General features: G+C 25.8%; 1 pseudogene; it reads left to right on the top strand.

The window, feature by feature from the left end:
• Window positions 1–2,464: 2,464 nt before the first annotated feature.
• On the top strand, window positions 2,465–3,068 carry LOC149515662 (secreted RxLR effector protein 161-like; annotated as a pseudogene).
• The last annotated feature ends 9,065 nt before the right edge of the window (window positions 3,069–12,133 follow it).

Genomic DNA, 12,133 nt, shown 5'->3' with positions numbered 1-12,133 from the left:
GAAAGATGAATTGCAAGGTCTACTTGGCAAGCTTGAAAAAAAAGAAGTCTAAAAAGACTTTTACTTTAGGTATGTTTATGATTCAGATCAATCTATCTTTTATTGACACATCTTATTAGGTATTGGATACCGGATTTGGTTTTCACTTATGTAATGACATACATGGACTAAAGAATGGTAGATACCTAAAGAAAAGAAAGATGTTTCTATGTGTTAGAAATGGTGCAAGTGTTGTTGCCTATGCCATAGGGACTTATTATTTACCTTTACCTTCTAGTTTAGTTTTAGAATTAAAGGATTGTTATTGTGTTAGTGTCATAGCTCAAAACATCATTTTAGTTTTTTATTTAAGTATGAATGATGGTCATTTAATATTAAAGGCAATTGTTATTCTTTTTATTTTAATGATGTGTTCTATGGCATAGGAATGTATGATAATAGCTTATATGTTCTTAGATTAAACAATAATGTTCTCAATGTAAATGTCAAGAAGGTTAAACTAGATAAATTGAATCAATCTTACTTGTGGCATTGTAGGCTTGGTCACATTAATGAAATAAGAATCACAAAATTACATAAACAAGGATACTTTGATCCTTTTGATTATGAATCATATGAAACTTGTGAATCATGTTTGCTTGGAAACATGACCAAATCACCTTCTATTGGAAAAAAAAAAAAGAGCTAATGTGATTCTTGGATTAATACATTCAAATCTATGTGGTCCAATGAACACAAATGCTAAAGGATGATACTCCTATTTCATTACATTCACTGATGATTATACAAGATATGGTTATATGTATTTAATGAAACATAAGTTTGAATCCTTTGAAAAGTTTAAAGATTTGAGAATGGAGGTTGAAAAGAAAACTGGTAAAACTATCATGACACTTAGATCTGATTAAAGTGGTGAACACTTAAGCCATGATTTTTTAGGTTATTTAAAAAAGAATAGGATTCTTTGACAATAGGCTTCACCTAAAATTCCACAATACAATGGAGTTTTCAAAAAGAGAAATAGAACCTTGTTAGACATGGTACAATCATGATGAGCAATTCAAATCTTCCCATATCTTTTTGGGGTTATGCACTTAAAATAGCTTCTTATCTTCTAAATATAATTTCATGTAAATTTGTTGGCATGACACCATATGAGATGTGGAAAGGTAAGAGGCCTAACTTGTCACACATAAGGATTTGGGGATGTGATGCTTATGTGAAGCATGCACAAGCCAACAAGCTTGGAACTAGATCGATTAAGTGTAAATTTTTAGGATATCCAAAGGAAACTATTGGATATTGTTTCTACAATTTTGAGGAACAAAAGGTGTTTGTTTCTAGACATGTTGTCTGCTTGGAAAAAGAGTTTTTCCTTGAAAAGAATTTAAAACTTGAAGAAATTCAAAAAACATAAATTGACACAAGAATGGAACTTGAGCCAATGGCTAAGACATCAGATGCATAGCCAAAAGCTCAAAGTACACAAGAACTCTATAAGTCATGTAAGACTTGTAATCTTTTTAAAGATACAAATTTCTCATGGACAAGGATGAGTTGATCATAAATAATGATCTTACTACCTATCAAGAAGCAATATTGGACATTGATTCCAAGAAATGGCATAAAGCCATGAATTTCGAAATGGAATCCATGAATGTAAACCAAGTATGAATGTTGGCAGAACCATCCAAAGGGATAAAACCCATAGGATACAAATGGGTTTTCAAGAAAAAAATTGACATGGATGGCAATGTACAAATGTACAAAGCTAGGCTAGTTATAAAAGGTTAAAATTAACAATAAGAAATTGATTTTGATCGAACTTTTTCGCTAGTAGCCATGTTAAAATCCATTAAGATTTTACTTTCTATTACCGTATACCATGACTATGAGATATGGCTAATAGATGTCAAAATGGCATTCTTTAATGAGAATTTGCAAGAGGATGTGTATATTACATAACCCAAAAGTTTTGAATCTAAAAAAGAATGTCGACATGGTAAGTAAGTTTCAAAGGTCTATCTATGGACTTAAGCAAGCATTAAGGAGTTGAAATATACGATTTGATGAAGCAATTATAAATTTGGATTCATCAAAAACATAGATGAACCTAGCGTATACAAGAAGACAAGTGAAAGTGTAATTGTTTTCATAGTGCTATATATAGTTGACATATTATTTATAAGAAATGATATACCCAAGCTACAATCTATGAAGATTTGGTTATCAAAGAAGTTCTTCATGAAGGATTTGAGAGAAGCAACATATGTACTAAGCATAAGAATCTATAGAGATTGATTAAAGAAGTTGCTTGATCTTTCACAATTCGAATACATAAACAAAGTGCTAAAGAAGTTTAGCATAGAAGAATCCCTTCTCCAGAAAGGGATTCTTGCCAATCTTGCATAGCATAAATCTTTCCAAGGTCATGTGTCCTAAGACACAAATTGAGAAAGATAGTATGAATAAAGTTCCATATGCTTTGACAATTGGATCCATTATGTATGCAATGCTATGTACAAGGCTTGATATCTTGTACGCTTTAAGCATAACAAGTAGATATCAAGCAAATCCATGTGAATGTCACTAGAAGGCCATAAAAACAATCCTTAAGTACTTAAGAAGAATTATGGATATGTTTCTTGTCTATGGTGGAGCCAAACTCCTTGTTGAGGACTATTGTGATACAAGCTTTCAATTGACAATGATGATATCAAGTCTTAAAATGGTGATGATATCAAGTCTTAAAATGGCTATGTTTTTACTTTGAATGGTGATGCAGTGAGTTAGAAAAGTTTTAAAAAAGTACAATTACAGACTCTACAACTAAAGAAAAATAAATCTCTACATCTAAGGCAACAAAAGAGGCTGTTTGGATTAAGAAGTTCATAACTGAACTAGACGTTGTTCCTAGCATTGTTGATCAGATAATAGTCTATTATGACAATAATAGAGCTTTTGCTTAAGCCAAGGAACCAAGATCTCATCAAAGATCCAAACATATATTGAGATGATATCATCTTATTAGAGACTTTATTTTTATTAGTGATGTTAAAATTGAATGAGTACCCATAAAAGATAACATTATTGATCCTTTTACTAAAGCTATGTCATAGCAGAAACATGATAAGCATTTAATCAGATATGGTATTAGATACATGAATCATTAGCTTTAGTGCAAGTAGAAGATTGTTGGTATTTGCCCTTCAAGTTGAATCATATTTTGGCTAAGATATTGTTAAATTTATAGTACTTTGATATTTGATATCTTATAAAGGTCTTATTTCTTTATCATTGGGCTTGTATACATATATTTCAATATTATTGCTCATATGATAAAGTCCTCGGAATATAAATAAAGTTTTGTAAAGGAATTACAATGAGATTGTAATTATGAGATCATTATTGCATAAAAGCTATATATTCCAAAATTGTTCATAGTTGTTGCTTTATCAATAAGAGGACATTGACAAAAGTTATTGAGATTAACACATGGTTATGCTCTTACTTATGAAGCAAGCAACCGATCTCATGGGTTGAAGTTTGGGTAAACTTGAGCTAGCATGTGGGTCATTGTTATAGGAATAAGTTCACTGAACATGACCCAATATAAGAATGCTATATGGTAGTTCACATAATGTCTATAGCTACATTCTCATATGATGGTTGTATATGTGATTATTTGACTTGAGATTACTTATGATCTTACATGATGAATGTTATACTTTGACTTTACTTTTCTTATGATTCTAACTATGAATGCTCTAATCAAGTATTGTTAGGTATAATATAAGGCATATGAAGATGCATGAAGTAATCCAGATAGGACTCATCACCTTGTGTGATCAAAAAGGTATCTTGACTAATCTTAATTAAATTAACTTGAAAAATCTTTGGCCAAAGTGAAATAAGTTTTAAAACAATTTAGAATTGCTCTAAAACTTATTTGTGAGTTAATGTCAAAGATAAGACTTAACATGATTGAATAAGATTGAGTAGATGCTAAACCATACTCAATGTTCAAATCAAGATATGATCAAAGGATATTAATTATACACTAAGATCATTAACGAATAGGTTGTCAAGCCATATTGACTTTTCTTTAGCAATTGGGGGTCATGGTAATGAAGCTAGCATTGATCATGATTTATAAACATAAGATTGGCTAATTGGAGAATTGGTGATGAAGAGAAAAAGTTTATTTCATCCATAATAGAATATTAAGGCTTACAATGCTTGTATTTATTGCCAACATGCCAAAGAACCTAATGGATCACACACAATAGAACAATTGTGAAAGATTAAAATTGGGACAAATTAAGTTGGACTTAATTTGATTTTGGTATGACAAAAAATAAAAGAAATAAAAACAAGAGAAAAAGTTTCACTTGTTTGGTAAATTTAGCTAGCATAGGATTAATTGTGAAAATTTATATTTCAAGCATTAAACCTAATGTGGCCAAATGCTTCCCCTATAAAAAGAACATTAAGCCCCTTTCTTGTAAGTTAGAGCAACAAACCAAGCATCTATAAAGAAACTCAAGAAAATACAAAAGGTCTTGAAAACATTTACTAGCTATAGTGTGGCTTTGAGTTCACCAAACCTTAGAGAATGTTCTTTCACAAGAGCTCGTGTGGATCACCATTAAAGGATGAACACTTGGGCAGCTTCTTGGCTTGGAATCTATTTGAAAGATCACTAAGTTGAACCAAAAGAATTTCGGCATCCAAAGAAAGCACCTAAGCCGAAACCTATGCATGCTTGTGAAGTTGTTTGTTCGTATAATCTTATTGATTATCTTGGCTTTAGAGAATTAAAATTTTTTAAAATTCCATAGCTTTAACTTTGATAATGATACATAAGTCCCTTCAAGTGGTATCAAAGCCTTGTCAATATAGATTATATAAATTAAAAGTTTGTTTGGTTTTTTATGATATCAAAACTATTTTGATTGCAAACTGTTGTTGTGATGTAGAGGTTAGAAAATTAATTTTTTTCTGTATTGTTTTGAATGGGTTCTTTTAAAATATCAAAGCATAATGTCTTAGGATAATTGGGATTAAAGTTTATGATTTATCGATATTGTCTGCATGTTTAGTGAATATTTTGTTTGCAAACTATCCATATCAGGAAAATTCTGCTATAGTGATTATTGATGATCATTGTGTAAAACTTTTAAAATTTTTGGAGTTGATTTGGTCATTCAAAAGTTGATGACAAGTTTAGCCTATGAATCTACCAGTTGCAGTTGGGCATTATACACATGATGTATAGTTACCTTAATATAATTATGGTAATTGGTTTTCTTGATGCAGTTGGTATTCTTAAAAGTTAAGAGACTTTAGAAACTTGCTCATTAAGATTTTAATCCAAATCTACTTGGTAATTAATTTGGAATCTTAGGAAACTTATTCACCAAGATTTCAAGATTTGCTTTCTTGATCACCAAGTTTAATGGACTGTTTTTATAAAAGTCAAAGTAATTATTACTTGTGAATCAATAACTATGACCAAAGGTGTAAGAAAGCATGAGAAAGAGTTTAAAATTCTTGGAAGGTGGCTAGTAGGGGTGGCATAGCAAAAGATGACTTAAACTACATAATTTCCATCAAAACTACCCTAGCCACAACTTGTTTTCCTTCTTGGATGGGTTTTCAACCAAGTCCTAGATTAGTGTTATTTCTTATTGAATTTGGATTCCTAAATAGTTTGGGTTGGAGAAATAAGATTTCATATAAAATCCAAATTAAATTGGACTTTTTAAATTGTTTAGAATTTCTAATTAACAACAAACTATTTCACTACAACACCTAGTTGGACTAAGAAAATCCCAATGCATGTAATTTGGTTTGATTTTAATTAATTGACATTCCTAAATGGTTTGGAGTTATGTTGATCATGTTACATTAAAGTTCAACCTTAATTGTTTAGGAAATTATGATTGTAAATTATACGTTCCTAAGATAATAGTTAAAAATATTCAGCCATACTAGCTAAATATGTTTATGCCTTATATCACATTGAGTTAGATTGATAATTGATATGTCATATTGAGATTGATTCAAAGAATAGATGTGCAAGATCATGAATTTGAACCAATCATGTTGATTGTTCTAGTATGCATGTTAGTTATGAGATAAATACCATGTATGCTATATTGATTTATTGTTATACATGCAAGAATTTATATGTGATAAATGCTATTTATAATTGTAAGATGCATGATAAGATTACATGTATTCGATATATGATGAATTCTTATGCATGCTTGATGGATCTATGATGAATAAAAAATCCCACATGAAAAATATTAAGTCTTGACCCATTATAGATCTACTCAAAACAGAGAAAAACATAATACTATCAACAAAATTCATCCAAATAGCCATCAAATACATGAATTAAAATTGCAATGAAATTAAAGTAAGCAAGCAAAGGTTTAGGAAAAGGAAACAAATCGCCTAGATGAGAGAAGATCCAAGATTCAACATAGTGTTTACATTTGGACTGCACTGCTTGCAGGATTTCAATCGTAATTTGCAAAAATTAATCAAAACGATTGAGATTGAATTTAAGGCTAATTTTTTATTGAATTAAAGCCTAATGAGTTACTAAACTATGAAAAAAATAGAGTTTTGAATGGATCATTGAAGCTAGGTCAAATGCATAAATTCAAATATAGATTTGAGATCAACAAGAAATTAAAGGAATTTGAGCAAGAAAACATAAGAATTTGCAAGTTTCATTTGAAAATTTTAAAGAACATTGAAAAATACTTCAAGAAAGTGAAAATTACAACAAGAATCAATTGGAAAAACTAGAATTAAAGTTGTTTGGCAAGTAAGAAAATGCAAGAAAATGAAATGTAGAAACGTAAAGTGCAAAAAATTAAAGAAATAAAAAATGTAAATCCTAAGCTAAAGTTTCCCAAAATGGCCAACTCTCATCATATTTATAGATAAGTGAATGGTGCCTTCAACCCCAAAAAATCTCTCCCAAATATCTAAGAATAAGGGGCTTTCTAGATATTTCTTTTCTCCTTGTTGCATGGTTTCAAAGTTGATGTAAGGTGTTTGGCACCTCAAGCTGTTATTCCTCTTAAGTTTTGCCACCTTATAAAGTCCATTTTATGGCCAATAAAAGTTCTCCGAAATGTCAAATTGGCAGTTCCTCATTGCCTCCTTGGATTCTCCAAGAAATGACGCCAAATGCACATGCACATGTAAGTTCATTCCATGCCACAAATACATATTTTCTTCATTTCCCTGTTGTGCCTCTTACATGCATTTATGTTTTCATTTTTGCTGCAAAATGCAAGTCATTACATAAACAAATTTAACATAAAAATCACTAGAAACATTTTGAAAATAATGCTAAAAAAAATCATAGAAACATTGATTAAGAAAACTCATTTAAAATGTAATGTATCTTAATGACACTAGTTTGGCCGTCACTAATCTTTTTCACTATAAATCATCCAAAATATGTCTAAATTAGCCAAAATTCCTCATTTTCTCCATTTTGACCTACACATGAGACAAATGTGCTTTTAGGAGTATATTTGCCACAATTCAGAAGGAACAAGCTAAAATATAAGGAAAATTGTACCAAAAATAAGCAAGAAAATACAAAAAATTTAGTGTAATCATGAAGCTATGGTTAAATTTGAAAATAAAATATAAATTATGATTTAATATATTTAAATTCAAAATTTATGTAAAAGTTTTAATCTTTGACAAAGTTTGATTTGAATTTAAATAACTATCCAAAAATATTAAATTTGGATAATTTATTAAATAAAATTTTTTGATAGAAGAAAAAAGTTTATTAAGCATATATATATTTGGAATTACGATCGAATTTAAAAAGAAAGGAAAATTATAATTTAATATATATTTGAATTTAAAATTTATGTAAAATTTTTAATATTTTATAAATTTTGATTTGAATTTAAATAGCTGTTCAAACATATTAAATTTAAATAATTTGTTAAATAGAGTTACTTGATAAATAATATAATTATAAACATTACCTTATGTGTCATAAAGAAAAGCTATCCATATAGGAATCCATATTAACATATCTTAATCGATAACTTTATATCTTGTAGTATAATATATACTAGTTTGTTACATTGTAATACACGAATTATTTTTATTTATTTAAAAGCATTTAAATATATAAATTAATAGTATTTAATCCCTCAGATATTAAATATATATGTAAATTACAAATAATATAATTAGTATATCAAAACATAATCAAATTATAATTTTCATTAAAAAATTAATAAATTCAAAACATATAATAATATTTGAGGAAAAATAAAATATCTAAAAGATTTATATATAAATAGTATTATCGAGTACACCAACAAAGTGTTAAATTAAAAACTAAAAGTTTCGCCACTTCAAATTAACTTTTTTCAATTTATGTTATTTCCATCTTGTGCATTTGTTTTATACACATGTAAATTTATATAATTTTAAGATAAGTTTTATTTATTTAGAAAAATAATGATATTTTAAATGTTTAAATAATATGCATGATAAATTACTCATATATACAATTTTTTGCACAAGTTTTAATAATATGTTGATTTTCAACATCTATAAGATTTATCAAATTAATTTTTATACTTATTTTAAGTTTTACACTTGATTTAAAATTGTATAAAAACTGAAATGAAATAATTTTAAATTTTAAGTAATAATATTAAATTTTAAACAATTATTTTAAAAATTTGTTGTAAAAGGGTTTTAATGAAAATATGTCAGTTGTCATTTAAAGGATTTTATAATCGATCTCAAAGGTAAAAAAATTTTGCTTTTTGCTTTTACTACTTACATTTTGCTTTCAAGAAAAAAAATAATACTATAAAAGAATTAAATTATAAAAAAGTTAATTTCAAATAAATAAACATGAATTTACTTTTATATAAAACAATTATGTTAGAATTAGTATTGCATTTTAGTCATTTGCTTTTATTTATAAATTGAAAAAACAAATAAAAGAAAAGCACAACAAAATCAACAATTAAAAGTAAGCCTATACAATCTTTTCTAAATAAATAAATAAATAAAACCAACAAACAATGCCTCAATAATTAAATCAATATTTTTTATCTTTAATTGTCAAAATACTTCAAAAGAGTCATTATTGTACTAAACCAATATTTTTCCTCCTCTCCAACATCCATAAATTGTCAAAGAATTTCTATAAGATATATGCAGACACTGTGAAATAAACAAAATATTCAAAGTTTTCAAAAAATTCAAAAACAATAAAACATTGATTTTAACTTTTTAACATATGGTTGCACAGATTATAAAAAATATAATAAAATTTGTGTATCTCATATATCAAAAAGTTATAAAAATATAATAAAAAAATTTATGCATCTCACCAGTTAAGAAAGCCATTTCTTTGCAAGTATAAAGGTTAAAAAAGTAGAGAAATAGAATTAACATTGAGATTATAGTTAAAAAATAAATTATCTTGTAATGAATGTGATATTTTGTCTTTTTAAATTTAAAAATAATCAAATAATAAAAATTTATTGTAAAATCTCTGAAAATAAAAATTATATTTTAAAATTTCAAATTTAAAATGAAATATATTTAAATTATTAAGAAATCTATTTATAATATCATTAGTTTATTACTTGTGTGATGCATGAATTAACTTTAATTATTTAAATGTATGTAGACACATAAATTAACACTATTTAATCATTTATATGTTCAAGATATATGTAAAATACATAAAATATAATTAAGATATCAAATCATTATAAAATTAAAAATATTTATTAAAAATGAAAAAAATTAAAAAATATGAAAAATAATATTTGAAGAAGAATAAAAATCCAAAGATATTATAAATAATAATATTGAGTACACCAACAAAATATTATAGTAAAAACTAAAAGTTTCATCATTTCAAATTAAGTTACTTTAGATTAACTTTCTTCAATATGCATAATCCCTATCTTGTGCAATCATTCTTAAGTATCTACAAATTTATATAATTTCAAAATAAATTTTATTAGTTTAAGAAAAATAATGATTTTAAAAATTTAAATAATATAATAAAAGCTCACTTTATTTTATAGCTTGCAATAATATATTTATTTTATAGATTGTTTGGAAATACATATTAATATATATATATATATATATTAAACTAGATTTTGTTTCTAACAACTTAAAAATAATTGAATTAGTTTTCTACTTAAATTTGAAAATTTTAGATAATTAAATAATTTTTAAATATATTTTTGGATAATACCTTAAAATTAGAAAATGTCTTACATGTCATTATAAAAAAAGAAATTTTAGAAATTTTCGTGTGTAAAAATGAGAAACCATTCACCTAAACTTTCATGTAAACAAATTTTATCATATGTTTATATATGTTGTAATATAGTATTATATATGATTAGATTTATTTTAATTTAGATTAATAAAAAAATATATTTAATTAAGTCTCATATTGTCATAACTCAATTTATATTGGTTTTATTTGATTGGTTTATCTATTACAAATTTTTAGTGTGAACATATATCATTCATGTTGAAAATGTTTATTGTATTTATAATTTTTACTTATAATACAACCTTTAAGATTTATCTAAAGATATATTTGACAGATAAATAAGGTTTTTTTAGTTGAAAGAAAAGTTTTGGATAATTAAAAATTTTTTAAATAAATATATTGCAAAAAAATTTGGATAACCAATGATTTTTTAAATACATTTATTTAATTCATAAATAAAAAATAAGAATTAATTTTACCTATTTAAATAAAATATTACAAAAAATAATAATTTTATTTATTTAATTATTTTGAATATATGATTTGTATATATGTATATATATATATATTTTAAATAAATATATCTTAAAAAAATTTGGACAACCAATGATTTTTTAAAAATAATATATATATGTATATTGTAATATAATATATATAATTATTTTGAACCTAAATTTGTTTTTCACTTAAATTTTGAAAGTTGTAGATAATTTAATAATTTTTTAAATATATTTTTTTATAAATAATCTAAAATTAGAAAATAACTTATGTGTCATTATAAAAAAATTATAAAAATTTTCTTACATGTCGAAAAGATAAGTTGTTTATATAAATATCTTATATATATATATATGATTTGATATATGATTAGGATAAAACTATTATTTAAATTGAAAATTTTTGGATAATTTATTTTTAAAAATTTTAAAAGTATTTAAAAGTTGAATAATTGATTAAAGAATTATATATATTTAAAAATTTTATAATCTATACTTATATATAAAAGTAGTCCCTTGTAGATCAATTTTCAATTTCTTTGCCATGTCAACAATTTCACTGTTCATTTGAGGTATTGTTGAATTATTGTAATTATTAAGGTATTAAGGGTATTTTTCAACAAAATATTGGACAAGAGAAAGGAGAATTTTGTTTACACCCCCAATTCTACTATATACACTCCATTTTTAAATACACCCCAAATTCAAACTTAAATTTTTTATTTCTACTAAATACATCCCACAACCATTTTTCTATTTTCTCTTTCTACCTGTTCAGTTTTTTTCATTCTTTATTCTTCTATTCTCTCCAATCAAAGCCCTAAATCAATCAAACTAGCCCAAATCACCTTTGTTTTTGAGTTTTTTACTAATTAAAGGTAACATTTTTGGCTTTTTTTCAATTGATGTGGTTGAAATATGGTTGAAATTAATGTAGAAGTAGGCTTTAGGGTTTACGATAGAATTAGGTTGAATTTGAATTTTTCAAAAATGTATTTATGCGAAAAATGAAGGTCTCTCGAAAATCCATTTCTGAGAAAACTGGAAGACTTTAACAAAACAATTGCCAAGAAATAAACAGTCTTCTCAAAAATAAAGTTTCTAAAGGGCCTTAAGTTTTGTAAAAAATAGGTTTCCGATAGGCCTCTAGTCTTCTCGAAAATGGGTTTTTGAAATGCCTAAAGTTTTTTCAGAAATAGGTTTCCGAGAGGAGTCTACTCGAAAATGGGTGTTCGAGAAAGCAGCATTATTTTCGGACACCTATTTTTAGAATACTTAAAGCCTTTTGAACACCCATTTTCTAGAAGAATTTAAG

Source organism: Durio zibethinus, chromosome 12 (genome assembly GCF_047325235.1).
Source record: "Durio zibethinus cultivar Kanyao isolate XHJ-2024 chromosome 12, ASM4732523v1, whole genome shotgun sequence".
Taxonomy (NCBI): domain Eukaryota; kingdom Viridiplantae; phylum Streptophyta; class Magnoliopsida; order Malvales; family Malvaceae; genus Durio; species Durio zibethinus.
This window is presented reverse-complemented; position numbering and strand designations above follow the sequence as displayed.